Below are 27,793 nucleotides of genomic sequence, written 5' to 3' on the forward strand. Positions count from 1 at the left end.
TCGTTGACGAGGGTCCAGGTGTGGAGGAGGTTGGTGTTGCTCGAGGCATCGGGTTCATGGATGTCTGCGGTCTGTTTGGGGCTGAAGCTGTTGTGAATTTCTTCTATCTTGCGGCAGAAGTGGGTGGCGAGGGAGTTGCAGAGCTCTTGTGATGGAGGGGGTTCGTTGGAGCAGGTGCTGGGGTTTGAGAGTTCTTTGACGATGCCGGAGAGTTCTTTACTGTTGTGGGCGTTGTTGTCTAGGTGGTTTTTGAAGTGGGTTCTTTTGGTGGTGCGGATCAGTTGGTGATGCTTGCGGATGGACTCTTTGAGTGCGATGTGGTTGGGTTCGGTGGGATCCATGCGCCAGGCCTTCTCTCTTTTGAGGTGTTCTCGTTTGGAGTTCTGTAGATCAGGGGTGAACCAGCTGGCCTTGGAGCTGTGTAGGGTGTTTGAGGACTTTTTGAGCAGCGCGAGGGTGTTGGCACAGTCAGCTAACCAGCGATGCAGGTCGGTGGCGGCTGTGTCGGTGTCCGAGGTTCCTGGCGGTGGGCTTTGGGCAAGGGTGGAGATCAGTTGTTCTGTTGAGACTTTGCTCCATTTGCGTCGGGGGGGTTGTGTGCGGTGGTGGTGAGTAGGTGGTTTCTGGTAGGAGAAGTGAATGCAGTGATGGTCTGTCCAGTCGAGTTCAGTGGTGTGGCTGAAGGAGACGTGGCTGTTGGCAGCGAAGATGGGGTCGAGTGTGTGGCCTGCGGTGTGAGTGGGTGAAGTGACGAGTTGTTTGAAGCCGAGGTGAGCGAGGTTGTCCAGCAGGTGGTTGGTGTTGACGTCGTTGTTGTTTTCTAGGTGGAAGTTTAGATCGCCGAGGAGGATGTAATCCGCTGAGGCGAGGGCCTGGGCGCTGACGATGTCGGCGATGGTGTCGCAGAATTGTGCTCGGTGGTCTGGGGGTCTGAAGATCAGTGTTGCTTTGAGGGTGGTGTTGGCGTTGACGTAGATGTTGAAGTGGAGGTGTTCGGCGGAGTTGAGGGTGTCGTGGGTGCTGGTCGAGATTTTGATGGTGCTTTTGTGGACTATGGCGATTCCTCCTCCTGGTTTATTGGTGCGGTCTCTCCTGGTGATCTTGTAGCCTTCCGGAATGGCAATGGCAATGTCGGGTTCAGAGGCCGAGCTTGTCCAGGTTTCGGTGAGAAAGGCGATGTCCGGTGACGTGGAGGTCAGCAGGTCCCAAAGTTCGATGGAGTGTTTGTGGATGGAGCGGGTGTTGAGTAGAATGCAGCTCAGGTGGTTGTTGGCAGGTCTGTCGTGGTGCTTTAAGGTGCAGGTGAAGTGGCAGGCTTGGCAGGCGAAGGGTCCTTTGGTGATCCTGGGGGAGGACTGGAAACTGGTGGAAGAGCGTCCTGGGTTGAGGGCCTGGAGGTTGCTGGTGGTGTAATGGCATCTGGGGGTGCCGCGGGCCAGGGGGACTGGCGCTGGGCGCGGTCCAGGCGTGGACGGGCGCAGACGGGCTTGCCTCTGGCGCCCGCATCAGCGGCGTGCCCGCTGCACGCGTCCGCTGCACGGTCGCGCAGCGACCGCCATTAAGAAGGGAGGAGGGAGGGAGGAGCACTAGGGGGGCAAGGCCGCAGGGACGCAGCGGCGGGAAGGCTGAGAGCGGCAAGGGGAGAGCCGGCAAGGGGAGCGCACAAGGGGCGAAAATGGCACAAAATGAAAAACGATCGCAATAGCAGCACAGTAAAAGCAAGGCACAATAAAACAAGGCACAATCAAAACAAGGCACAAATACACGAGTCTAGGAACGCTTACCAGCAGCCCAGTAGACACCAGGGATGAGGCGCAGGTGGGTGCCTGCGGGTGGAGGAGGGCCTCAAACGCGCGAACAGCAGCGTGGGGGGGTCAGGGACACGGGCACAGCTAGGTGGTGCTGCGCGTGTGGGGGAGCAAGCTCCTGACCAAAGGCAGGTCAGAGCCCCTCTGCAGCCTTGGGAACCTTTATTCCGGGGTTGTTAGTGATGCAGCCAAACCATATACTCTTAAGTGCATTTTCACCAAACGGTAAATGCTAACTTTGCGATGGCTGCACGGAAACATGTCGTGTTTGGTGTCAAACACCTTGGAATCATACCCCCACACCAGTAACTGGTGTGGGAGTATGATCCCACCCTTCTAGAGGGAGAGACATGACAGCACCGGTATACCAGTTACCAGCTAACAGAGCCCTGGCATCACAAAATGGAAGCTGCCAGCCACAGACACGAATCTGCCCTCCTGCTGCTGGACGAAACTCCGGCAGGGGAGGCCTGGACAATAGGCTTCCTGTCACAGGGAGGTGTCACCACCTCCCAGACAGGCTTTAGTGTATTGGAGCTGGGTGGATGCACTCCAAGAGTTCTTTGAAGTTCAGCACTAGGGGCACATTTGGTGTCCCTGTGCATAGTCTAGCTCAAACCGGTTGCAGGGGCTACCAGCCCCTGCTCTGGCACGAAACTGGACAAAGGAAATGGGCGTAGCCACCCTTCTTTCCTGACCCTCCCATAGGTGGTTCCCTAGAGTTTGTCCCACCCCTTCTATGGGTATAAGAAAGGAACCCCTGGCTACAGGACTTTAGATTACCACCTGGACGAAACTCTGATACTGAATCCTGGAACTTCGATGATCCACATTGAACTAGATGACTGAAGAATCTCCCTTGGAGTAAAGGAGTTACTCCCCTGCAAGGCAGTCACCAAAGACGCATCTGACCGGTTTGCATCTCCGAAGCTCCCGCCGAACTCCAAATAATTTTGCAACACAGGGGGTAGGTTTCCATGGTCTTAGAGGTCGATCTGTACCCACAGCAAGTCTAAGGCACGTATCCCTCGTGGCGACCGTGCAACCCGAACCCCTGTACACCGCGTCACTTTGCAGAAGCATCAGCTTTCCAACGACTCCTGCAGCTGAGCTTTGGGTTACTTATAGCCCTGACCCCGAGCAGCATTTGCACTGAAGAATGCCTGCCTACACTCCACGAGTGTTCCGTGATCTGGCCCTTTGTGTTTTCTCTCGAGGTCCCTTCGGGATCCCTGGTCCGTCGACTGGTGGGTCCCTGTGAAGGCAACTTTAATTCTAATTGGGCTTCCCTGGTTGCTCCAGTCGTGCCCTGACTCTCCATCACTTGGGGAGTCCCCAGGACCTTGCTGGTCCGCACCGAAGCATCTTTTCTCTTCCTGCGTGGGTTGCTGTTGCCAAGGCTTGTTGGGTCCAATTCAGGCACCAACGCTGCAGCACCGACATCCTTCGTGGACAGCTCGAATCCAGCTCCTGGTCATCGTCGACGCCTCCTGATCCTCGTGGCTGCAGAGTCAAGCTTCACCTCTTCGCACCTGAATCACCCGACATCAGTGGGCATTCGTCTATCGTGCCCCTGGTCACTGGCAAGTGACCTAGACTCTGTCCCCTCTTCTTTCAGGTTCTTCTGATCTTCGATCCAGGCTTGGATCACATCGGACACTTTTCTCCTTCCCGGCAGCAACACTTTGCAGCAGATCGCCATTGAAATCAACAACGATTCCCAACACCATTTGACACCTATGCACCCGGCTTCCCAGGTTGAGGTAACTCGAGTACTACGGTGCTCCCATGGGTGGTGGCCCTAGAACCCCCTTAGTCTAAAGGGGTTTGCTCAAAGTCCTCTCTTAAGTGTCCTTAACTTCTAAAATTCCACCTGCGACTTTCCCATAGAATAGTGCGGGGCTAGTGCCTGTGTTCTCACACTGCACGCGTCCCCAGTGGGTCTCCTGTGTCACTACCTTGGGTGGTTCCTTGGGGTTCCAGCGATTCTAAGTGCTCTAGGCTCAAGTTGTGGTTCTTATACCACTTTGTTAATATATGGTTTGGTCCGCTCCTAGGGTCCATTGTATATTGTGCTATTTACTGTCGTTTTAGAACTGTATTATTGTGTGCCTTGCTCTCTAACTTCATAAAGAGGTTAGTAGAAAGTGTTTAGAAATAAATACATATATTTTATATATATACCTTGTGTGGTTGTCCTTTCATTTAGTGATTCAAGAGGTTACCGTTATAATCTGGTAAACCAAGCTGCTTTACACTCCTTCAAGACTTAGCCTGAAGGCTGCTCTCCATTGCTACCACTAGGATAGCTTTCAATAAAGGTTGTCTTTAAACCTATCATCAATAAGGGTTGTTTGGACTGGTAGGTGGTGCCCACTATAACTAGTGGACGGCATATACCAGGCCAACTTCTCACACCGAGTAATTATTAAATATAAATGTACCTACGTGTTCTGCTTCACTTGCATGTCTGTCTGGAGGTCCAGAGAATTTGCTCATCAACCCCCACTTCAAACTGAAAACCCGAGGAGGAAAAACCATAGCCACACTAGGAGCAAAAGCTTGGAATCACCTGCCCACCCAGCTAAGACACACCAACAACGAGCCCATGTTCAGAAAGCTATTAAAAACTTGGATCTTCAGCACCTCAGATCAGGAAATCTTAGCACAAATCTGATCCTTCTGCATTCATCCTTTCTGCACTTTCCCCTTTTTCCCTCCTATCTTCCCCTCAGTCTCTGTCACATAGCGCCAAGATGCTCCTTGGAGTGAACGCTGCGCTCTATAAATACCTATTTCATTCATTCACCCAGGTCCAGGCACAATCAAGGGTGTGAGACTAGATTATGCACAGTCAATGTAAACTGTATGTGCGTCATGTATGTGCGTCGTGCGTAGGGTAGGACCAGTTTGAGAGAGCCTGCGCTGCCGCACGTGGTAAGATCAGCCGTCCCGCCGGAGAATGTTTTTTCTCAGAGGTTGCTCTGCTGTGTAACCGCCCAGGACATCTAAGGGGAGATTAAGTGATTTGCCCAGATTCACAGGTTGTTGAGTCGACACCAAGACCTGGTCCCCAGCTCAAAAGACGGCAGCGCTGCCCGTTAGGCCACATTCACTCCACAGTTAGTTATTGCTATCAACTCAGGCGTACCTGAAAATGAAGATATTATCACAAAATTTAGGGTAAAACGAGAATGCCACTTCTTCCAACAACATTCACCCATTGTGAACATTTTTACCGTTCACATACTTTTTAAGAAGGCTCCAAACGCCATAAATCTTTCCTATACTTAATCTGTATGTGGCCACAATCTACCACTGAATAGCAGTACATATTATTTCTTTTTTATGACTAGTGCATTTTAATGTCAAAACTGTTTTAATTTGTAACATTAAAATGTGACAAAACTCTGTGCGTATGTTATATTCCTAAGAATCTGAGTTGTAAATTTAACCAGTTTAACAGACAACATGTGTATTTAGGGCCGTTCCATGGTTGCAAGGAGCTGCTGTTTTATGACGTCCAGGTTACCTAAATGACAAACGCCAGCCTATCCTCTTTGTTTAAGGTTTGTGGCAGGTGTTATGAAGACTTGTGGGTAGGTAGCAAGTTGCAGCTTCAGCCAGTACTAGCTTTGCAATCAGCCTGCCTTTTAATGTTGTTTTTTTATAAGCCCACGTGTATTGCACAAAACTACAAGCCCCGTGATACAAAGTGATGTTGTGTACAAAGGCAGGAGTGATTGAACGTGTCCGACAGAACACTGAGCCTCCCAGCTGCTTTGAACTGGACACTCGCCCTTAATACTTGTACACATGATGGGAGAAGGCTTGAGTTTCAGGAAGGACAGAACAGGGACATTATACGGATTTTGCGATCCCCGGACAAAGGTGTTTAGTGGGACACTGTTCAGAAGAGGTTCGAATGTATGATCCAGTTTCAGCTCTTTGTGCCCTCCTTGGCCAAGTCACTGACAGTGCACAGGCAGACTCGCCAAATTATAAATGTGTGTTCATCAAATATTCAGGGATAGTGACGTGTGTTTTCAATATTGTAATACAGCAGCTGACTAAGATTATTGTAAAAAATCTCGGTGACCATTTGCTGTTTTGAATATGCGATGTCTTGTTTAGATCTAAAAGAAGCTTTATGGATGTTACGTGGTGTGTATGATCAAAGGCCAAGGACTGTGTTATTATTTCTTCTGGTGAAGGTCTTGTGGTAAGACACACACGTGTGGAAAAAGCAGACAAATGCCAGTGTGGTAAAGTTGCCAGTGGAAGGATTAAGTTCCGTACATGTCATAAAGAGGCTGACATGTGACAAATGTCTGTGTGGTGAAGTAAGTCACTGGTTAAGATTGTAATAGAGACAGCAGTCTAGTAGCTGGGGAGGGCGGAGCCAGAGGGTCGAGGGAAGAGGAGGAGTCAGGAGGGGATACGGCAGTTAGGATAGGGACAGCGTGGTTAGTAGCTGTAAGAATAGAGCTCCCATTGTTTAATGATAAGTCCACGACGTGTCTGTGGTTCTTTTGTAGCGCGATGCTACAACTGGCGACGAGGATGGGATAAGCCAAGCCCCACTGACCACAGAACTGTAGAGATCGTGCAGAGCCGATCACGTTGAAGCGAGATTCACGTGTGGCTGGGAGGACGCTGATGATTGCAGAAGTCGGGAGCCCACCCCGACCATGTCTTGTGCCCACGAGTGGAACGAGGAGTGTTCCGGCATTGGAGACGCTGTCCCAGAGGGTCTGCTGGCGAGCGTCGTTGAGCACGCTGAAGTGTGAGCTGGAAAGCTCTCTGGATGCCGGCAAATCTCACGCTTGATGCGTGAGTTTCGGCACGCCGTCGCGAGGAAGATCGCGGGAGGCTGCAGACGAAGGCGGGAGCCCACCCCGACCTCACCTGAGTGGTCGCTGCGAGCGAGAAACAGGATTTGAGGTGTGCCACCTGCCAAAGATGCCCGCTGGTGAGTCCAGAATGATGAGGGCTGAATGAGTCACGAGAGGAAGCCTCGTGTGTCTGCAGTGACGGCGGCCATTTTGAAGTCAGGCACACAGGAGTCTAAACAAGCATTGGTAGAAAGACCCAAACAAGCATTGGCGAGAACAAGTAAGCAAGCATTGGCTAGTGCAACAAACAAGCATTGGCAAGCGGAAATAAACAAGCATTGGCAAGTGGAAAATAATCAAGCATTGACGAGAGCAAGCAAGCATTGGCAAGTGCAAACAAACAAGCATTGATATGAAGAAATAAACAAGCATTGGCAAAGAATAAATAAGCAAGCATTGACAAGAGCAAGCAAGCATTGGCAAGCACAAACAAATAAGCATCGATAAGAAGACATTGGCGAGAATCCATCAAGAAACAAGACACATAGAGGGAGCGGAAAGAGGACGACGACGCAATGGCAACCTCACCACAACGGAAGCCCCTGGTTGCGGGAGGATCACACCTGCGAGCTCTGGAATGTCTGACCGTGACCACCGGAGGGAGCATGGGCCCCAAGTGGCAGGAATGGTTAGAGGACTTCGAAGACTATGTTGAGGGATCCAAGGTGACGGTAGACAAAGAAAAGTTAATTGCCCTCCGCAACCTCGCAGGCCGAGAAATAAGGAAAATAATAAAGGATCTTCCGCCTGCTGAAACAGGGACATATGACAAAGTACGTGAAGCACTGAACAAAAAATTCCTTCACAAAAGAAATGTGGATTATGAGCGCCATACATTCCATCAAGCACGCCAAGGAAAGGAGGAGGCGATGGGTGCATTCATCACCAGGCTGCGACGGCTGTCGAGATATTGCGAATTCGAAACGTTCTCGCCCGATGCTGCCATCAAATCGCAAGTTATAACAGGTTGCCACTCAGAGACACTTAGGCGACGGTTATTGAGGAAACCCCATGAATTAGAAGAGATTGAAGAAATGACCCGCATTTATGATCAAGTGGAGGAACACGCTGCCACCATTGAAACAGGTCACAACGTCAGCCACGAGCAAGCGCATCGAGTTCAAGAACGCCCGAGTGGCAGAAGGAAATATTCACCGGAGAACAACTGGAGGCACAGCACGTCGTCTCACCAACGGCGTCCGGAATATGGGAGAAGGGAGCTCAAGCGAAGAGATCGGAAGACAGAAAGGGCTAAGCGATGTTACCGGTGTGGACGTGACTATCCCCATGTGGACACCTGTCCGGCCATGGGTCAACGGTGCAGGAAATGTGGGCGGTCCAATCACTTCGAAGCAATGTGTGGGGACTACCACCGAAACAAGCGGAGTGAACCGACGAGGTCGTCCCGCTCGGACACTCGGAAACCTCACATACGAGCTGTTCAAGGAGAACTTGTGCGGTCCCCAGGCTCATCACATTCTAGCAGGGAATCACGCAGGTCCTGTTGGGAACGCCGATCCCCATCCCGAGACTCGAGCTCATCATCCTCCCGAGACTCCACATACACAGTGGAATACCTAAACATGATTGCAGATCCCGATCAGCTAAAAAAATATCCGCGACTAGACATTAAAGTGGGGAATCACAACACTAAATTTGTCATGGATAGCGGTGCCTCGCTGAACTACATTCCAGTTACAGAGCATGACAAAATGGTCCCAAATCCTCCACTGACGTTTGCACCGGTCCGCGTTTTCACGTGAATGTCCAACAAACCACTCGCCTGTCTGGGCAAGTTTCACACAACGCTCACGCATGGCACCGTCACCATACAGGCGGTCATTCACGTCATCAAAGGGCCTGAAGCCGACTGCCTTCTCAGCCTCCCCACGGCGGAACGGCTTCGCCTGGTGGAGATTCTTTTCAAAATCAACAACACACAGGACTATGTCACTAAGTTTCCCGAACTTTTTCATGGTCTAGGCAAGCTGAGAGGGTGCCAAGTTCGGCTGCACATCAATGAACAGGTCAAGCCTGTTGCGCAGCACCCACGACGGGTTCCCTATCATCTTCAGAGTGCGGTTGAAGAGGAACTTCAAGAACTGCTGTCAGCGGACATCATCGAGCGCACGGATGGCCCGACGCCGTGGGTATCGCCGGTGGTCATCGTACCGAAAAAGGGGACTCCCAACAAAGTGAGATTGTGCGTCGACATGCGTTTGCCTAATACCGCAATTGAAAGAGAGCGACACCCTGGACCACACCTGAGCGATATGATCGCTGCTCTGAATGGCGCAAGGGTATTTTCAAAGTTGGACCTGAATAAAGGTTATCACCAGTTGGAACTGAATGTCAAGTCTCGCTACATCACCACGTTCGCTACACACCTAGGACTGTTCCGGTACAAACGGCTGAGCTTTGGTGTCTCGTCCGCCGCGGAGATTTTCCAGGAAGCTATCCGCCAGATCATCCAACACATTCCGAACACGCTGAATTACAGCGACGACATCTTGGTCTATGGATCTGACGTGAATGAGCATGACATCGCTCTTGATCGCGTTTGCCATGCCCTGCTGGAGGCCAATTTGACGCTGAACAAAGAAAAATGTGAGTTTCACAAGGCCACTCTGAAGTTCTTCGGTCATATCTTCTCCGACGAGGGCATGAAGCCTGACCCGGATAAGATTGCGACATTGAACAACACCAACAGCCCGCAGGACGTTATTGACTTGAGATCTTTCCTAGGGATGGCCAGTTATTGTGCCCGCTACATCCGGGACTACGCGACTATCATTCACCCTCTTCGGATCCTGACCAAGCTCGGTCAGCCGTTTGACTGGACACCTGAGTGTGAGAGAGCGTTCACGGAGATAAAGCGTGCAGTGGAGTCGGCCGACAGCCTCTCCTATTTCAATCCACGACGGAAGACAGAGATCACTGTTGATGCCAGCCCTGTTGGACTAGGGGCCATCCTGGCCCAATATGATAATGACTCTGACCAGAGGAGGATCGTTGCATATGCCAGCCGCAGCCTGTCGGATCCTGAGAAGAAGTACTCACAGCCAGAGAAGGAAAGTCTTGCTGTAGTGTGGGCGTGCGAACACTTTCACGTGTTCATATATGGCAAGCACTTCACCTTGATCACGGATCATCAGGCGCTACTCACCATCTACGGTAATCCCAAATCCAAAATGCCTCCGAGAATTGAGAGATGGGGTCTCCGACTTCAGGAGTACACGTTCACAATCATTCATAAACCGGGGAAGGCGGAGAACCCGGCTGACTACATGTCCCGTCATCCTCAACCGTCTTCAGAATCGAGCCCCTCGATTGCTGAGGAATACATTCACTTCGTGACTACCCGAGCACTGCCACCGGCCATTCCCATGGATGTCATTCGGGAAGTCACCACCCAGGACACCATCCTGCAAATAGTGGTACACCGGATCCGCACGAATAAATGGAGACATACCACACAAGAAGAAGACACAGATGCGATAACTCGGAAAGAGATTCAGGCATTCCGGCACGTCTGTGAGGAACTATCGGTCACCACGGATGGGGTCATCTTAAGAGGCCAACGACTCGTCATCTCCAGTCAACTACGGCAGGGAGTCATCGACTTGGCTCATGAAGGCCATAGAGGAGTGGTGTCCACAAAGAGAGCCCTACGGGAACGTGTCTGGTTCCCTTTCCTGGATCAGATGGTGGAATCCACGCTGAGGGACTGTCACCTCTGTCAGCTGACCAGCCAAAGCAATCCACCGGCACCGCTACAGATGACCACCTTACCCAGTGGAGTATGGCAAGAAATTGCCATGGACTTTTATGGGCCACTGCAGTCTGGCAAATATGTAGTTGCCATAATCGATGAATACTCGCGATTTCCCATAGCTCAAATCATATCATCTACTAGCGCCTCTTGTACTCTCAAAGTGCTGGACGAGGTATTTGCGACATGGGGTGTCCCCAGAGAAGTCAAAACAGATAATGGGCCCCCGTTCAATGGACAGGAATTCAGTGCCTTTGCGAAGCACATGGACTTCAAACACCGGAAAATCACGCCACTCTGGCCCCAAGCAAATGGCACCATTGAGAGGTTTATGGCCACGATTAAAAAGACATTTCAGCAGGCGTCCGCGGAGAAGAAAGAACTACAGGCAGCTCTGACTGAAGTCCTCAGAGCGTACCGGACAACACCACACTCTACTACCGGACAATGCCCTGCCACCCTCATGCTAGGGCGACCAATGAGGAATCGCATCCCAACCTGGGAGGGCGCCTTGCAAGCTGTATCACCAAGCCTCCTCCATCAAGAGATGGCAGTGACGGACAAGCACCACAAGGACAAAATGAAATCGTATGCTGACGCTAAGAGAAGAGCGAGGTCTCCGTCCTTGTATGAAGGTGATCACGTTCTCGTCAAACAGGAGCAGCGAAAAAAGACTGATTCCCGTTTCCGTGATGAGCCACTAGTAGTCACCCACCAGAAGGGCACCATGCTGACTGCGGAATCTGAGCAGCGCAGAATAACTAGAAATGTCTCTCACTTCAAGAGATGTCCGCGAGACACGAACGGACCAGGGATAGACATGACTCTCCTACCGGCAAGTGAAGAACATGACCCTACCGACGCTGGGGACCGAGGTCAGCAAAGTGAGCCAGTGGCGAGTCCGCCCACCGGACACATGCCATTGCGGCCACGGCGTGAGATCCGGCCACCCAAGAGACTCATCGAGGAGATGGACTAGAGCACTGTTTGCTCTGTTATTTTATGAAGAAAAGGGGAGATGTAATAGAGACAGCAGTCTAGGAGCTGGGGAGGGCGGAGCCAGAGGGTCGAGGGAAGAGGAGGAGTCAGGAGGGGATACGGCAGTTAGGATAGGGACAGCGTGGGTAGTAGCTGTAAGAATAAAGCTCCCATTGTTTAATGATAAGTCCACGACGTGTCTGTGGTTCTTTTGTAGCGCGATGCTACAAAGATGACCTTGCGTAGTGATTGTGTGTTAAACAGCCGAGTACAATGTATTAAAAATGTCTTGTGTGATGCACGGTTCCTTCCATGTGATAACTGTTCACTTGGATACAAGTTCTCCCTTGTGCTGCAGGGTCCCACTGGGTAAACGTGGGTTTAGAGTGTTGTGAAGTGTTACTTACTGTTCATCAGACAGACTGGCGTCAAAGCACTACATGCGCCTTGAGGCGCTGGGACCCACGGTAGCCGTGTGGTGGTATTACATCTGGCTTTTAGTAGTGCCAGTTGAGGATGTGTGAAGCCAGTAGAGTAAGTGGGTGGGGCCAGCGGAGGAAGTGGGTGGAGTCGGGGGAAGTGGGTGAGCCCTCCTAAAAAAAGTTGAGCACCTGGACTTAATATTTTACAAATTAAGCACTGGTGCACACTTGTCTGTTCTGCTGCTAATCCTTGTTTTTGAACAAGATTCAGAACACCCTTTACCTCGGAGCCGCAGGTGGTTCCAGTTAAAGTGAGACTGGAGTGAGAGAGTGTATGTGGGTTGCAGAGGTCAGAAGCAGTGGAGATAAAACCTCTTGCATTTGTGAATTTTGGGTTTCCATAATGCTGAGCTGAAGTGCACAGATGTGTCTGAAGCCGCAGGTTGCCCCTCGACCCTGCAGGGGTCACTGGAACGAAGCCTCAGCATTCCTAATGCTTGTGATGTGTTACATAAATACTTTTCTTTTTCTTAGTGAGAGAGATGAGCAGCTCGTGCATTAGCCAGGTTCCTGGAAATGCTTTTGAAAGTTGTGGTTGGTACCAGTGAGTGACATGTGTGCCCAGTGACAAGTTGTTCCTAGTTCAGCACTTCATTCTTATTTGGCATGGCTATGGTCTGGTAGAGATTCGGTTTGTAAATCAGATATCGCCATGCATTTCACCCGCTCCACCTTTATTTCTCTCCGAATCCATCTCCCTACAGCCTTGCACCCGCCTCTGCCTCTCGTTTCTGTGGATTCCCCCTTCCGTTGCCTCTTCAATGTCGCATTTTATTTTCCTGAACCTGTTTAATAGCTCGTCAGGCCACCAAGTATGGTTTCTAATGTACTTTTTTCTAAAGTCTAAATATCCCTGTTTCCACTAACTTTGCATTCTCCATCTCTGTGTTTCTTCACATTATAACACATTTTCTCTCCACATCCTCAACTGCCCAGTGCCAAACTGAGAACCCTGTGTGTAATGTGTGGCCTGTACTGTGGCAAGCTTTGCCAGTGGGCTCAAACACCTCAAGGTGAACTTGGGAAGCATACCCCCCACCCCAGACGACTCTTCTCTAAAAACAAGACTAAATATTGACTCTCATTGCCATTTTTCCCAATTGTATCGACTTTCACAGCAAATTTAGAATCTGTGGCAAAGTGGAATTCATGAGTTAGCTGCATGCGTCAGGGCCTGACAATCCACGCATGCGCAGTTGTCATCATCCGCTGCGCTCTTCATAAAGAGGCGTGCCTGGCTGAACAACTGAGCAGACAAAAATACCTGTCATTTGGGTAATATTGGCGACATCATTATATACGTGCCATGCAAAATAAATGTCTGTTATACCAACCACTGCCTTTCTTTGCCAGCGGCAAGCCCATCAAATATCCTGCATTAGAAATTGAAATGATATCTGCATTTCTCCCATTACATGCTTTTATGGTGCCATTTAAAACCGCACACATTTTAAAGTGCCCTGCCGATAGAAGCGGAGCGGGCTGTTGTGATACCTGGTCGATAGGTTAGAAGCAATGAGGTGGTGAAGGCTGGGAGCAGAGAGCAGCATGTAAGGATTTACCCTGTGATATTGCAAGATAGATGGATGGATGGATGGATGGATGGATGGATGGATGGATGGATGGATGGATGGATGGATGGATGGATGGATGGATGGATGGATGGATGGATGGATGGATGGATGGATGGATGGATGGATGGATGGATGGATGGATGGATGGATGGATGGATGGATGGATGGATGGATGGATGGATGGATGTTACTTTATTCGGTATAAAAAAAATACCATAAAAGTGCAAATGAAATAGATCATAATAAAATCAGGCCACATAACAAGTGAGAATGATGCATGCTCAGTCCATCCATAAATAAAAACCCATTAACATATAAAATTCATATTTAGGGCCAATACGGAACTAGCCTCACCAATCACGAAAATTCAGACGGGGTACATCACGTACTGGGAGAAATGCATAACAATTCACCAGCCCAAAATAAGTGCTTGTTCCATCCCTCCTGGGTTAAGCAAACCCTTCCCCTCGTCAAATTCATTTTAAGCCCTTTAACAGGGTCGCGCTAGATGCCACGTTTGTTCACCGAGTACCTCTTTGATATTGCAAGACACTCGCCGGAACACTCCATGCTGCCCACTGCTAGGACCGCCGTCTCTACCAATGCACCTCTATCATGGCCAAACCCCCCAATAGGACCGCCGTCTCTACCAATGCACCTCTATCATGGCCAAACCCCCCAATAGGACCGCCGTCTCTACCAATGCACCTCTATCATGGCCAAACCCCCCTAAAGGCCCACAAGTCTCTGCCAGAGCACCTCTATCCGGGCCTGCAGCGCCACCTTCCCCAGGTGATGGGATCACACCGCAGCGCTATACCAGTGCATATGTTAGCGACAATCGGCCCCTATGCAATCAATACAAGCTCCTACAATCAGCAGCCTGTCACTCCACGCGGACTGCTCTTGTGACCGCGGGTCACGTGATGGCTTAGTTCAGCGCCTGGGTGATTCTTTGGGTGCTGAGCTGATACCGTGGGCTTCCTTTCCAGCGGCGCCACGTGACTCGCTATGTAATGAGCGCGCTGTGCAAAGATCTGCAGAAAGGGGCTCACCACTATCGGGTTCTTTTACTTTATGAAGGTGTGGAGTGCATGTCCGGCGTGCAGTGCATGTCCGGTGTGGAGTGCATGTCCGGTGGGGAGTGCATGTCCGGCGTGCAGTGCATGTCCGGTGTGGAGTGCATGTCCGGTGGGGAGTGCATGTCCGGCGTGCAGTGCATGTCCGGTGTGGAGTGCATGTCCGGTGGGGAGTGCATGTCCGGCGTGCAGTGCATGTCCGGTGTGGAGTGCATGTCCGGTGGGGAGTGCATGTCCGGTGGGGAGTGCATGTCCGGCGTGCAGTGCATGTCCGGTGGGGAGTGCATGTCCGGTGGGGAGTGCATGTCCGGCGTGCAGTGCATGTCCGGTGGGGAGTGCATGTCCGGTGGGGAGTGCATGTCCGGTGTGCAGTGCATGTCCGGTGTGCAGTGCATGTCCGGTGGGGAGTGCATGTCCGGTGTGGAGTGCATGTCCGGTGGGGAGTGCATGTCCGGTGGGGAGTGCATGTCCGGTGTGCAGTGCATGTCCGGTGGGGAGTGCATGTCCGGTGTGGAGTGCATGTCCGGTGTGCAGTGCATGTCCGGTGGGGAGTGCATGTCCGGTGTGGAGTGCATGTCCGGTGTGGAGTGCATGTCCGGTGTGCAGTGCATGTCCGGTGGGGAGTGCATGCCCTTACAAAGTGCATTAATATTTGGCCATTTACATCATGTTTTAAGTAATTTTAAGAGTATTATTTATAGGCATTTGCGTGCCTTGCAAGGCAGCCCTCCACAGCACACCACATCATGAAACTCCACTACATACCACGTGCCTCGGAAGGCAGCCCTCCACAGCACACCACATCATGAAACTCCACTACATACCACGTGCCTCGGAAGGCAGCCCTCCACAGCACACCACATCATGAAACTCCACTACATACCACGTGCCTCGGAAGGCAGCCCTCCACAGCACACCACATCATGAATCTCCACTACATACCACGTGCCTCGGAAGGCAGCCCTCCACAGCACACCACATCATCAAACTCCACTACATACCACTTCACAATCACAAAATGCAATTCCACATAATTACACTCCAAAGCACACAATACCAATCCACGTAATTCCAGTACACTCAATACTACATAATTACTATCCACATAATTTCACAGCACACCACGCCACATAATTCCGATACACAAATCCACTCCACGCCTCACAATTTCACGCCACACAAATACCCAACCAACCTACATAATTCGACAACATACCACATACATACACTCCATAATACATAAGTAAAAACATTGCAATTTACAATGCTAATAGCTCCAACAAACGGAAGACCAATTGCATTTCCAATGCTTGTTTTCAGTTTTTGTTTAGGCCGAAGATATTGGTGCGCTTTACATAAGCACCAGTTACATTCCACAAGGACATATTCATGTTTTGAATCACAGGATGTTACGCCGACCTGAGGCTCGACCCTGCTTTCTTAGCTGGAAAGTCGCAGCTCTAGCCTTAAGCCAAAAGCTCACCAACAAGAGCGGAAACATTTTTAATATTATATACAACGAAGTCATAGTTGCTGATTATTTCTGCTGTGCAATTTACAACCACTGACAAAGCCAATAGTCCTGGCTTGTTGTAGGAGTAATGTTACTTGCTGTGTTATATATCTTCTGGATGCAATGACAAAAACAGGCAAATACAAGTCGGGCGGCACACTATGCTAAGCACAGATTTATACGTTGTATTTTAAGCCACGCCCTTAATTACATCGGCCACGGCCCTATGAGATACCCCCCAGTTTTTTCATCGCACACAAAGCTCTGGCCTTATGCAACTCTTCAAACAGCGCAGGGCAGGTCAATGGCGCGTCGGGTGGGGGCTGACAGCCCCCCCCCTCCACATACACGGCGGAGGGGCTGCTGTGCCCTCCTCGACTCTCGCGTTCGCACCTGCTTCACTCTCTCAGGGCAGACAGACTAATGCACACCATGAACGGGGCTGTCTCTGAGCCCCTTAAACGACGCCGTGATCCCCTATTATACCTTTCAGAAAGACCAGAGCCTGAGAACGGAACTTGTAAATCCCCGCGCCCCGGCCCCTGCTCCCGGTGATAACCGCGTCTGTGCAGCCAGCGCATCAACCGAGTGGTTTATCCAACCAGAATTGAGACTCACTTGAGGCAACACACACATCTCTGTAGCACCCACCACCCATGAGCAACTCGCCTGCTTGTTGGGAAACAACCTGAGGTGAAGCAGGAAAGAGCCCACGTCCTCATCAGGGTGCGTCAGATCACACGGTTCAGCGAGCTCCCGCGGTGTATACGGACTCCTACCTGGGCACAGCTGGTCCTGGCAGCGGGCGCGGGTGAGGTGCTCCTGCAGCAGAGGAGAGGGCACAGGTGGTGGCAGAGAAGTGAGCCCTGCACGGCGCGTGCTGTAATTAAACCAGACACGAGGGGGGCCTTGATTGGCTCCGAGGGAGGTGTCAGCAGGAGAGCTGGGGGTGGCACAACCTGTGGATGCCTGCCACCCTGCAGCCTGGGAGGAGGGGTGGAGTGAGCAGCCCCCACCAGGGGCCTCCTGTGGTGAGCGCTTGATAGAAGCAAAGGGGCGGGTCTTACCCCTTCTGGTGTCAGCTATGGCACGGTGGAGGTGGTGGGCAGTAGGCCTCGTGCCCTTCACGTCACATAGATGGTTGCCTGCTAGTGGCCTAGTGTATCTTTAGAACAGTGTTTGTGACCCCTCGTCTGGGATGTGCTGTTCCTGATGGGAACTTTGCCTGCCTGGGTCCTTCTCCGTCTCCCTAAAGGGAGAGAGGCCTGTGTGTTTCTTCACAAGCTTCGTTGTTTAATGCACCTTCCCTGTGCTATTGTGTCGAGTGCTTCCCGGCCCTCCGTCGCTCAGTGTGAAAGCCCCCCCCCATCATGCCCCCCCCCTCCTCCTGTCTCCTGTCCCCTTGCCGCCTTCCTGTCCCCTTGTTTCTCCTGTTCATCCAGAGTGACATCTCTGAGGGTCTCTTCCCCAAGGCCCTGGCTCCATGGTCCTCGAGAGCCCTTGAAGCCCTCGGGTTCCCTGGGACAGATGGACAGGTGTAGACAGAGAGAACAGACAGACTCACCGAACCACGGAAATATTAGCGGAGGAGGGAGGATGTGCGGTCTGTGACACGTGACGTGAAGGTCTGCTGTCTATGACACGTGAGAGGTTCGTCTGCTGTCTGTGGCCAGTGAGAGGTTGCTCTGATGTCTGTCACAGGTGAGAGGTTGCTCTGCTGTATAAAGGGTTGCTGTTCGGTCTGTGACACGTGAGAGGTTGCTCTACTGTCTGTGACAGGTGTGGGTTTGCTTGTCTGTCTGTGACAGGTGAGAGGTTGCTCTGCTGTATAAAGGGTTGCTTGTCTGTCTGTGACAGGTGAGAGGTTGCTCTGCTGTATAAAGGGTTGCTTGTCTGTCTGTGACAGGTGAGAGGTTGCTCTGTTGTCTGTGACAGGTTGGGGTTGCTCTGCTGTCTGTCACAGGTGAGAGGTTGCTCTGCTGTATAAAGGGTTGCTTGTCTGTCTGTGACAGGTGAGAGGTTGCTCTGTTGTCTGTGACAGGTTGGGGTTGCTCTGCTGTCTGTCACAGGTGAGAGGTTGCTCTGCTGTATAAAGGGTTGCTTGTCTGTCTGTGACACGTGAGAGGTTGCTCTGCTGTCTGTGGCAGGTGTGGGGTTTCTCTGCTGTCTGTCACAGGTGAGAGGTTGCTCTGCTGTATAAAGGGTTGCATGTCTGTCTGTGACAGGTGAGAGGTTGCTCTGCTGTCGCTGACAGGTATGGGGTTGCTCTGTTGTCTGTGACAGGTTGGGGTTGCTCTGCTGTCTGTCACAGGTGAGAGGTTGCTCTGCTGTATAAAGGGCTGCTTGTTTGTCTGTGACAGGTGTGGGGTTGCTCTGCTGTCTGTGACAGGTGTGGGGTTTCTCTGATGTCTGTCACAGGTGAGAGGTTGCTCTGCTGTATAAAGGGTTGCTTGTCTGTCTGTCACAGGTGAGAGGTTGCTCTGCTGTCGCTGACAGGTGAGAGGTTGCTCTGCTGTCGCTGACAGGTGTGGGGTTGCTCTGTTGTCTGTGACAGGTTGGGGTTGCTCTGCTGCCCGTGACAGAGCTCACCAGATCTCGGGTCAGGATCACTGGGAACACCTCCTCGTGGTGTTGGGCCACTTGAGCTAGGGCCGTAGGCGTCGGCTTCAGAGTGGTGCAGACTCACGGTTTTGGCTGGGGACAGAGTCTGTTGGTGAGCAAATCCGGTGCTCACGGGAGACCAAGTCTTTGACTTGGAAGTCAGGGCAGGTACTCCGGGTTCTTGAGGTTGCTGGCTGCAGGACACACCGGGATTTTGCTGGAGCAGGTGCGAGGTGGGGACAGGCCGGTAGGGCTGGGGCTAAGTCAGTGGGTTTCCCAATCTTCTTAGTTCAGTATGGCTTCTTCGGTCCTTCTTCATCTCTTGTTCTTGTTGATTCTTCTCTGAGGAGGCAAGGTTCAGGGTTGCCCCTAAATACTAGATTTAGGGGCATTACAGGTAGGTAAAGGTTGGGACCAATGGGTCCCTTCCTTGGGATGGGTACACCCCTATTATGACACCCTCCAGTGGGACAGGGGGTATATGCCTCTCTCTGGTTGGCTGGCTCCCCCATGCTGGGTCCCCCCATCTGCAAGATAGCGGGGACGGAGAGTTGTGCTTCATCTCGTCTCCCCACCTGAGGGGTGGGGTTGGCAAAGGTGGGCGCACCTCCCTTCCTCACTTGGTTTTCCAGCTGATTCTCCCGCCAAAAGTGGGGGTCAGAACTGGTGGGAGCCAGTTGCTGGAATTAGCAAAGGCATGGGGTAGCTCAAAAAGGCGGCAAGCCTTTGAAGCTTTCCCTTCGTAGACCCTGCCCATCCTGGGGAGGAGGCTTAGCACCTCCCCCGAGGATGTGCATTGTTTCAGACCCCGGAGAGCAGCAGGCTCTCGACCAGGGGTCCAGAAACATGTCTGGTGGTGGCAGCTGGTGAGCAGCCACTCAGCCGGGACACTAGTGTTAGGTCGTTTTTCAGGGGGCATCTCTAAGATGCCCTGAGTTCATTTTTCATTAAATCCCACACTGGCATCAGTGTGGTTTTAATGTACTGAGACGTTTGATACCAAACTTATCAGTTTTCAGTAAAGCTATTATGGTGCTGTGGAGTTCGTCATAAAAAACTCCCAGCACCATATACTCTTAACCCGTTCGTTGTGCCCGTCGGGCAAACGGCCGTCGCGAGCACTACCTCGGTAGTGCTGCACACGTCCGTCGGCCGACGCAGCCCCTGCCCACTCAATGGAACGCCCCTCGGCAGATTTACCGCCGCGGTAAACGGGTTAATGACATTACTGCACTTACAATACCTAAGAATTGGCTTAGACACTGTAGGGGCACAGGGCTCATGCACCTGTACCCTCCCCACTGGTATATGCACCCAGCTAGAGGGGTGGCTGACCTATGCCAGGGCAGTGGTTTGTAGGCATGACACACAGGGATGTGTGCCATGTCGACTCTTCAGTTTGTTCTGCACCAAAACACGCAGCCTGCAATGGCAGTGTGTGTGTGTAAAGGTACAGGGCCTCTAAAGGTGGCACAATAAGTGCTGAAGCCCTTAGAGGTCTTCTCTGGCAACAGTGCCCTTCGTACCTATGGTACCATTTACAAGGGACTGGCCTGTGGCCAAAGAGTGTTAATTGGGTTTTGTTTTTAATGCAGTTTAGGGAAAGAACATAAGCCCTGGGTACCTGTTTGGCAGGAACCCAGGGCTCACTCAGTCAAAGTACATCAGCAGTTTGACAAAAAGTGTCGGCAATCAAGCAAAAAGAGGGCACTTTCTTACACCTAGAGTTGCTGTCACTCACCTACAGGCTGTCACTCACCTACAGCCGCCCTGACTCACCTACAGGCTCTGTCGCTCACCAACAGGCTCTGTCACTTACCTACAGGCTCTGTCACTTACCTACAGGCTCTGTCACTTACCTACAGGCTCTGTCACTCACCTACGGGCTCTGTCCCTCACCTATGGGCTCTGTCCCTCACCTATGGGCTCTGTCCCTCACCTACGGGCTCTGTCACTCACCTACGGGCTCTGTCACTCACCTACGGGCTCTGTCGCTCACCTGCAGGCTCTGTCGCTCACCCAGACTCAGGCCAGGTGTCATCAGTGACCTCACCCATCACGTAGAAAAACAACATTCTGTCGCCTCTCAGGCTCCGCGCCACAGCAGTCGTGGCTGCCTTGGAAGATGATGCTGATAATAATAATTAAAAAAAAGAATAATATTAATGACTACTTGTTTTTATATAGCAATTCAAGCCTCATTTCTACTGCTTCTAAGCACAGTAAATGACAGATGCTTTTATTTCCCAACTTTTGATTCTCAGTTTCTGATCTTTGAAAGGAGGAAGGCCTAGTGTGCGTTCCCTGCAACCACATACACCTTGCATCTTCACTTACCATAGAGCTGAGTACGCACTCCCTGCAACCGAATGCATGCACAGGATCAAGTCTCCATGCACAACTCCTTGCATTTTCACTTACCACAGGGCTAAGTGTGCACTCCCTGTAACCGCATGCATGAATGGGATCTCCATGAGCACTCCTTGCATATTCACTTTCTATCAAGCTAAGTGCGCACTCCCTGCAACCACATGTATGCATGGGATCACGTCCCGATGCATACTGCTTGCATCTCCACTTACCACAGGGCTAAGTGTGCACTCCCTACAACTGCAAGCATGTACTGGATCAAGTCTCCATCCACACTCCTTGAATCTTCACTTACCGTTTAACTAAGAGCGCACTTCCTGCAACCGTATGCATGCATGGGATCACGTTCCCATGCACACTCCTTTCATCTTCACTTACCACAGAGCTAAGTGCACACTCACTGCAACCGCATTCATGCATGGTATCACATCTCCATTCACACTCTTTGCATCTTCACTTACCATAGAGCTAAGTGCACACTCCTTGCAAACACATGCATTCACGGGATCAAGTCTCCATCCACACTCCTTGCATCTTCTCCTACCATAGAGCTAAGTGTGCACTCCCTGAAACCGCATGCATGCACTGGATCAAGTCCCCATCCACACTCCTTGCATCCTCACTTATCATTGAACTAAGTGTGCACTCCCTGCAATCGCATGCATGCACAGGATCACGTCTACGTGCACACTGCTTGCATCGTCACTTGCCATAGAGCTAAGTGCACACTACCTGCAAACGCATGCATGCACGGGATCAAGTCTCCATGCACACTCCTTGCATCTTCACTTACCATAGAGCTAAGAGTGCACTCCCTGCAACTAAATCCATGCATGGGATCAAGTCTCCATGCACAACTCCTTGCATCTTCACTTACCGTGGGGTAAGTGTGCACTTCTTACAACCACATTCATCCATGGGATCAAGTCTCTATGCACACTCCTTGCATGTTCACTTACCACAGAGCTAAGTGCACACTCCCTGCAACAGCAACCATGCATGGGATCAAGTCTCCATCCACACTCCTTGGATCTTCACTCACTGTAGACCTAAGAGCACACGCCCTGCAACCACATGCATGCACGGGATCAAGTCTCCATGCAAACTCCTTGCATCTTCACTTACCATAGAGCTAAGAGTGCACTCCCCGAAACCATATGCATGCATGGGATCAAGTCCCCATGCACACTCCTTGCATCTTCACTTTCTATAGAGCTAAGTGCGCACTACCTGAAACCACATGCATGCATGAGATCATGTCCCGATGCATACTGCTTGCATCTCCACTTACCACAGAGCTAAGTGTGCACTCTCTACAACTGCAAGCATGCACTGGATCAAGTCCCCATCCACACTCCTTGAATCTTCACTTACCGTAGGGGTAGGTGTGCACTCCTTACAACCACATTGATGCAAGGGATCAAGTCTTTATGCACACTCCTTGCATGTTCACTTACCACAGCACTAAGTACGCATTCCCTTCAACCGCAACCATACACGGGATCAAGTCTCCATCCACACTCCTTGGATCTTCACTCTCTGTAGAACTAAGAGCACACTCTCTGCAACCGCATGCATGCACGGGATCATGTCTCCATGCACACTCCTTTCAACTTCACTTACCATAGAACTAAGTGCACACTCACTGCAACCGCATTTATGCATGGTATCACATCTCCACGCACACACCTTGCACCTTCACCTAACATAGAGCTAAGTGTGCACTCCCTGCAACCATATGCATGCACTGGATCAAGTCCCCATCCACACTCCTTGGATCTTCACTTACCATAGAACTAAGAGCATACTTACTGCAACCACATGTATGCATGGGATCACTTCTCCATGCACACTCCGGACATCTTCACTTACCATAGAGCTAAGTGCACACGCCCTGCAAATGCATGCATGCATATGATCACGTCCCCATGAACACTACCCGCATCTTTACTTACCATGGAGATAAGCGCACACACCCTGTAAATGCATGCATGCAAGGGATCAAGTCCCCATGGACACTCTTTGCATCTTCACTTACCGAAGGGGTAAGTGTGCACTCCTTACAACCACATTGATGCAAGGGATCAAGTCTCTATGCACACTCCTTGCATGTTCACTTACCACAGCACTGCATTCCGCATTCCCTTCAACCGCAACCATGCATGGGATCAAGTCTCCATCCACACTCCTTGGATCTTCACTCACCGTAGAACTAAGTGCACACTCCCTGCAACCGCATGCATGCACAAGATCAAGTCTCCATGCACACTCCTTGCATTTTCCCTTACCTTAGAGCTAAGAGTGCCCTCCCCGAAACTGTATTCATGCATGGGATCAAATGCCCATGCACACTCTTTGCATCTTCACTTACCATAGAGCTAAGTACACACTCCCTGCACACACATGCATGCATGCACGAGATCAAGTATCCACACACACTTCTTGCATCTTCACTTACAATAGAGCTAAGTGCGCACTCCCTGCAACCGCATTCATGCATGGTATCACATCTCCACGCACACTCCTTGCATCTTTACTTACCATAGAGCTAAGTGCACACTCCCTGCAAACGCATGCATGCACGGGATCAAGTCTCTATACACACTCCTTCGATCTTCCCTTACCTTACACCTAAGTGTGCACTCCCTGCAACTGCATGCATGCAAGGGATCAAGTCTCCATGCACATCTCCTTGCATCTTCATTTACTATAGGGCTACATGTGCACACTTCTTGCAAACACATGCATGCATGGGATCAAGTCTCAATGCACACTCCTTGCATCTTCACCTACCATAGAGCTTTTTGTGCACTCCCTGTAACTGCATGCATGCACTGGATCAAGTCCCTATCCACACTCCTTGGATCTTCACTTACCGTAGAACTAATATTGTATTCCCTGCAACCAAAGCATGCATGGCATCACTTCTCCCATGTACACTCTTTCCATCTTCACTTACCATTGAAGTAAGTGTGCACTCCCTGCAATCGCATTCATGCACAGGATCACGTCTACGTGCACACTCCTTGCATCTTCACTTACCATAGCCCTAAGTGCACACTCCCTGCAACCGCATCCATGCATGGGATCAAGTCTTCATCCAAACTCCTTGGATCTTCACTCACTGTAGAACTATAAGCACACTCCCTGCAACCGCATGCATGCACAGGATCAAGTCCCCATGCACACACCTTGTATCTTCACTTACCATAGGGCTACGTGTGCTCTCCCTGCAACCTCATGCATGCACAGGATCAAGTCCCCATGCACAGCCATTGCATCTTCACTTACCATAGAGCTAAGTGCACACTCCCTGAAACCGCATGCATCCATGGTATCACATCTCCACGCACACCCCTTGCATCTTTACTTACCATAGAGCTAAGTGCACACTCCCTGCAAACGCATGCATGCACAGGATCAAGTCTCCATGCACACTCCTTGCATCTTCACCTACCATAGAGCTAAAAGTGCGCTCCCCACAACCGTATGCATGCATGGGTTCAAGCCTCCAATCACAACTCCTTGAATCTTCCCTTACCACAGAGCTATGTGTGCACTCCCTGCAACTGCATGCATGCACTAGATCAAGTCCCCATCCACAATCTTGGATCTTCACTTACCATAGAACTAAGAGCGAACTCCCTGCAACCACATGCATGCATGGGATCACTTCTCCATGCGCAATTCTTGCATCTTCACTTACCATTGAACTAAGTGTGCACTCCCTGCAATTGCATGCATGCAAAGGATCACGTCTACGTGCACACTCCTTGCATCTTAACTTACCTTAGAGCTAAGTGCACACTCCCTGCAAATGCAGGCATGGATAGGATCACGTCCCCAGGCACACTCCCTGCATCTTCACTTACCATAGAGCTAAGTGTGCACTCCCTGCAATCGCATGCATTCCCAGGATCATGTCTATGTGCACAATCCTTGCATCTTCACTTACCATAGAGCTCGGTGCACACGCCCTGCAAACGCATGCATGCACAGGATCAAGTCCCCACGCACACTCCTTGGATCTTCACTTACCATAGAGCTAAGTGTGCACTCCCTGCAACTGCATGCATGCAAGGGAATAAATCCCCATGCACACTATTTGCATCTTCACTTACCATTGAACTAAGTGTGCACTCCCTGTAATAACATTCATGCACAGGATCACGTCTACGTGCACACTCCTTGCCTCTTCACTTACCATAGCGCTAAGTGCACACTCCCTGCAACTGCAATCATGAAGGGATCAGGTCACCATGCACAACTCCTTGCATCTTCACTTACCGTAGGGTTAAGTGTGCACCCCTTACAACCACATTCATGCATGGGATCAAGTCTCTATGCACACTCCTTTCATCTTCACTTACCACAGAGCTAAGTGCACACTCCCTGCAACTGAATTCATGCAAGGCATCACATCTCCACGCACACTCCTTGCATCTTCACTTAACATAGCGCTAAGTGCAAACGTCTTACAAACACATGCATGCATGAGATCAAATCTCAATGCACACTCCTTGCATCTTCACCTACCATAGAGCTAAGTGTGCATTCCCTGCAACCGCATGCATGCACTGGTTCAAGTCCCCATCCACAGTCCTTGGATCTTCACTTACCGTATAACTAATATTGTACTCCCTGCAACCACATGCATGCATGGGATCACTTCTCCATGCAAACCCCTTGCATCTTCACTTACCATTGAACTAAGTGTGCACTCGCTGCAACTACTTGCATACATGGGATCAAGTCTCCATGCACAACCCCTTGCATCTTCACTTACCGTAGGGGTAAGTGTGCACTTCTTACAACCACATTCATCCATGGGATCAAGTCTCTATGCACACTCCTTGCATGTTCACTTGCCACAGAGTTAAGTGTGCACTCCCTGCAACTGCAACCATGCATGGGATCAAGTCTCCATCCACACTCCTTGGATCTTCACTCACTGTAGAACTAAGAGCACACGCCCTGCAACCACATGCATGCACGGGATCAAGTCTCCATGCACACTCTTTGCATCCTTACTTACCATAGAGCTAAGAGTGCACACCCCTAAACCATATGCATGCATGGGATCAAGTCCCAATGCACACTCCTTGTATCCTCACTTACCATAGGGCTATGTGTGCACTCCCTGCAACCTCATGCATGAACGGGATAAAGTCCCCATGCACACCCATTGCATCTTCACTTACCACACAGCTAAGTACACACTCTCTGCACTCGTATGCATGCATGCACAGGATCAAGTCTCCACGCACACTCCTTGCATCTTCACTTACCATAGAGCTAAGTGTACACTCCATGCAACCGCATGCATCCATGGTATCGCATCTCCAGACACACTCCTTGCATCTTTACTTACCATTGACCTAAATGCACACTCCCTGCAAATGCATGCACGCACAGGATCAAGTCTCCATGCTCACTCCTTGCATCTTCACCTACCATAGAGCTAAGTGTGCACTGCCCACAACCCTATGCATGCAGGAGATCAAGCCTCAATGCACAACTCCTTGCATCTTCACCTACCATAGAGCTGTTTGTGCACTCCCTGTAACTGCATGCATGCACTGGATCAAGTCCCTATCCACACTCCTTGGATCTTCACTTACCGTAGAACTAATATTGTACTCCCTGCAACCAAAGCATGCATGGGATCACTTCTCCCATGTACACTCTTTGCATCTTCACTTACCATTGAAGTAAGTGTGCACTCCCTGCAATCGCATTCATGCACAGGATTGTGAGAAGTTGGCCTGATATATGATGTCACTAATTCTAGTGTACACCCTGTATCAGTCCAAACAACCCTTATGGTGATTGGTTGTAAAGTCAACCTTATAGACCAGCTATCCTAGTGGTAGCATGGACAAGAGCAGTCTTAGGCTAAACTCTGAATGGCATGTGAAGCCAGCTGTTATACCATATGTAATCCCTTGAATACCAAATGAAAGGACACCACAACAGATCTATATATAAAATAAAGTGTATTTATTCTAGTCAAACCCTCAGCACTCTTTATGAGATTCGAGGTAAGTACAACACAGTCTTATTTAAGCATACATTAAGTCACACAGGTAAGTAATACAGTTAGGCCCTAGGGGCCACGCAAACCATATACTAAGTAAGTGGTATAAGAACCACTGTCACGAACACAGGATAGGCCTAGGCCTAGGGAATCGCTGGGGCTACACTATACTACCAAAGGTTAGGAAGTGGGAGGCCCACGGGATTCAGGTGCAGAGTAGAAACACTCACGCGTAATGCGTAAAAGTCGATAGAAATGCAAGTTATTAGAAATTAGCAATTTTAGGACACTTCTGGTATAGCTAGGAAGTCGAGACTCGGAAACTAGACCCTAGGATAGTCCATACCCTTGTGAGCACCGAAATGCTCAAGTTACCTAGCCCACGGGCTGCGGGTGCATAGGTGTGAACTTGCGTCGGGTTTCGTCGTCGACTCCTATGGATGCCTGAAGGAAAGTTGCTGACAGGCAGTCAGTGAAGAGTGTCCGGTGGATCCCAAGGATGGGATCAAGAAGGAAGGAACCTGCAAGCAGAAGGGACAGAGTCTAGGTCACCAGCCAGGAGCCGGGAAGGAACCAGGAAGGAACCAGGCGATGTCCTGAAGATGCAGGTGAAGAGGTGAACCTTGTCGCAGCAGTCACGGGTACCAGGAGGCGTCGACGACGACCAGTACCAGGAGGTGAGCT

At 50.7% G+C, this 27,793-nt stretch overlaps 1 protein-coding gene across 2 annotated transcripts in view; it reads right to left on the reverse strand.

Annotated features, from left to right (window-relative positions):
* The window catches only part of LOC146801321 (butyrophilin subfamily 2 member A2-like), a 260,373-nt gene extending 243,394 nt beyond the window's left edge, over window positions 1-16,979 (reverse strand). Inside the window, exon 1 of one of the 2 annotated variants that reach the window (XM_085624029.1) lies at window positions 16,881-16,979. The gene's annotated coding sequence lies outside the window, so the exon portion shown is untranslated. The remainder of the gene's footprint in view (window positions 1-16,880) is intronic. The other variant, XM_085624030.1, reaches the window with a different exon arrangement.
* Window positions 16,980-27,793: the final 10,814 nt, after the last annotated feature.

The sequence above is a fragment of the Triturus cristatus genome, chromosome 8 (genome assembly GCF_964204655.1).
Source record: "Triturus cristatus chromosome 8, aTriCri1.1, whole genome shotgun sequence".
NCBI classification, from domain to species: Eukaryota; Metazoa; Chordata; class Amphibia; order Caudata; family Salamandridae; genus Triturus; species Triturus cristatus.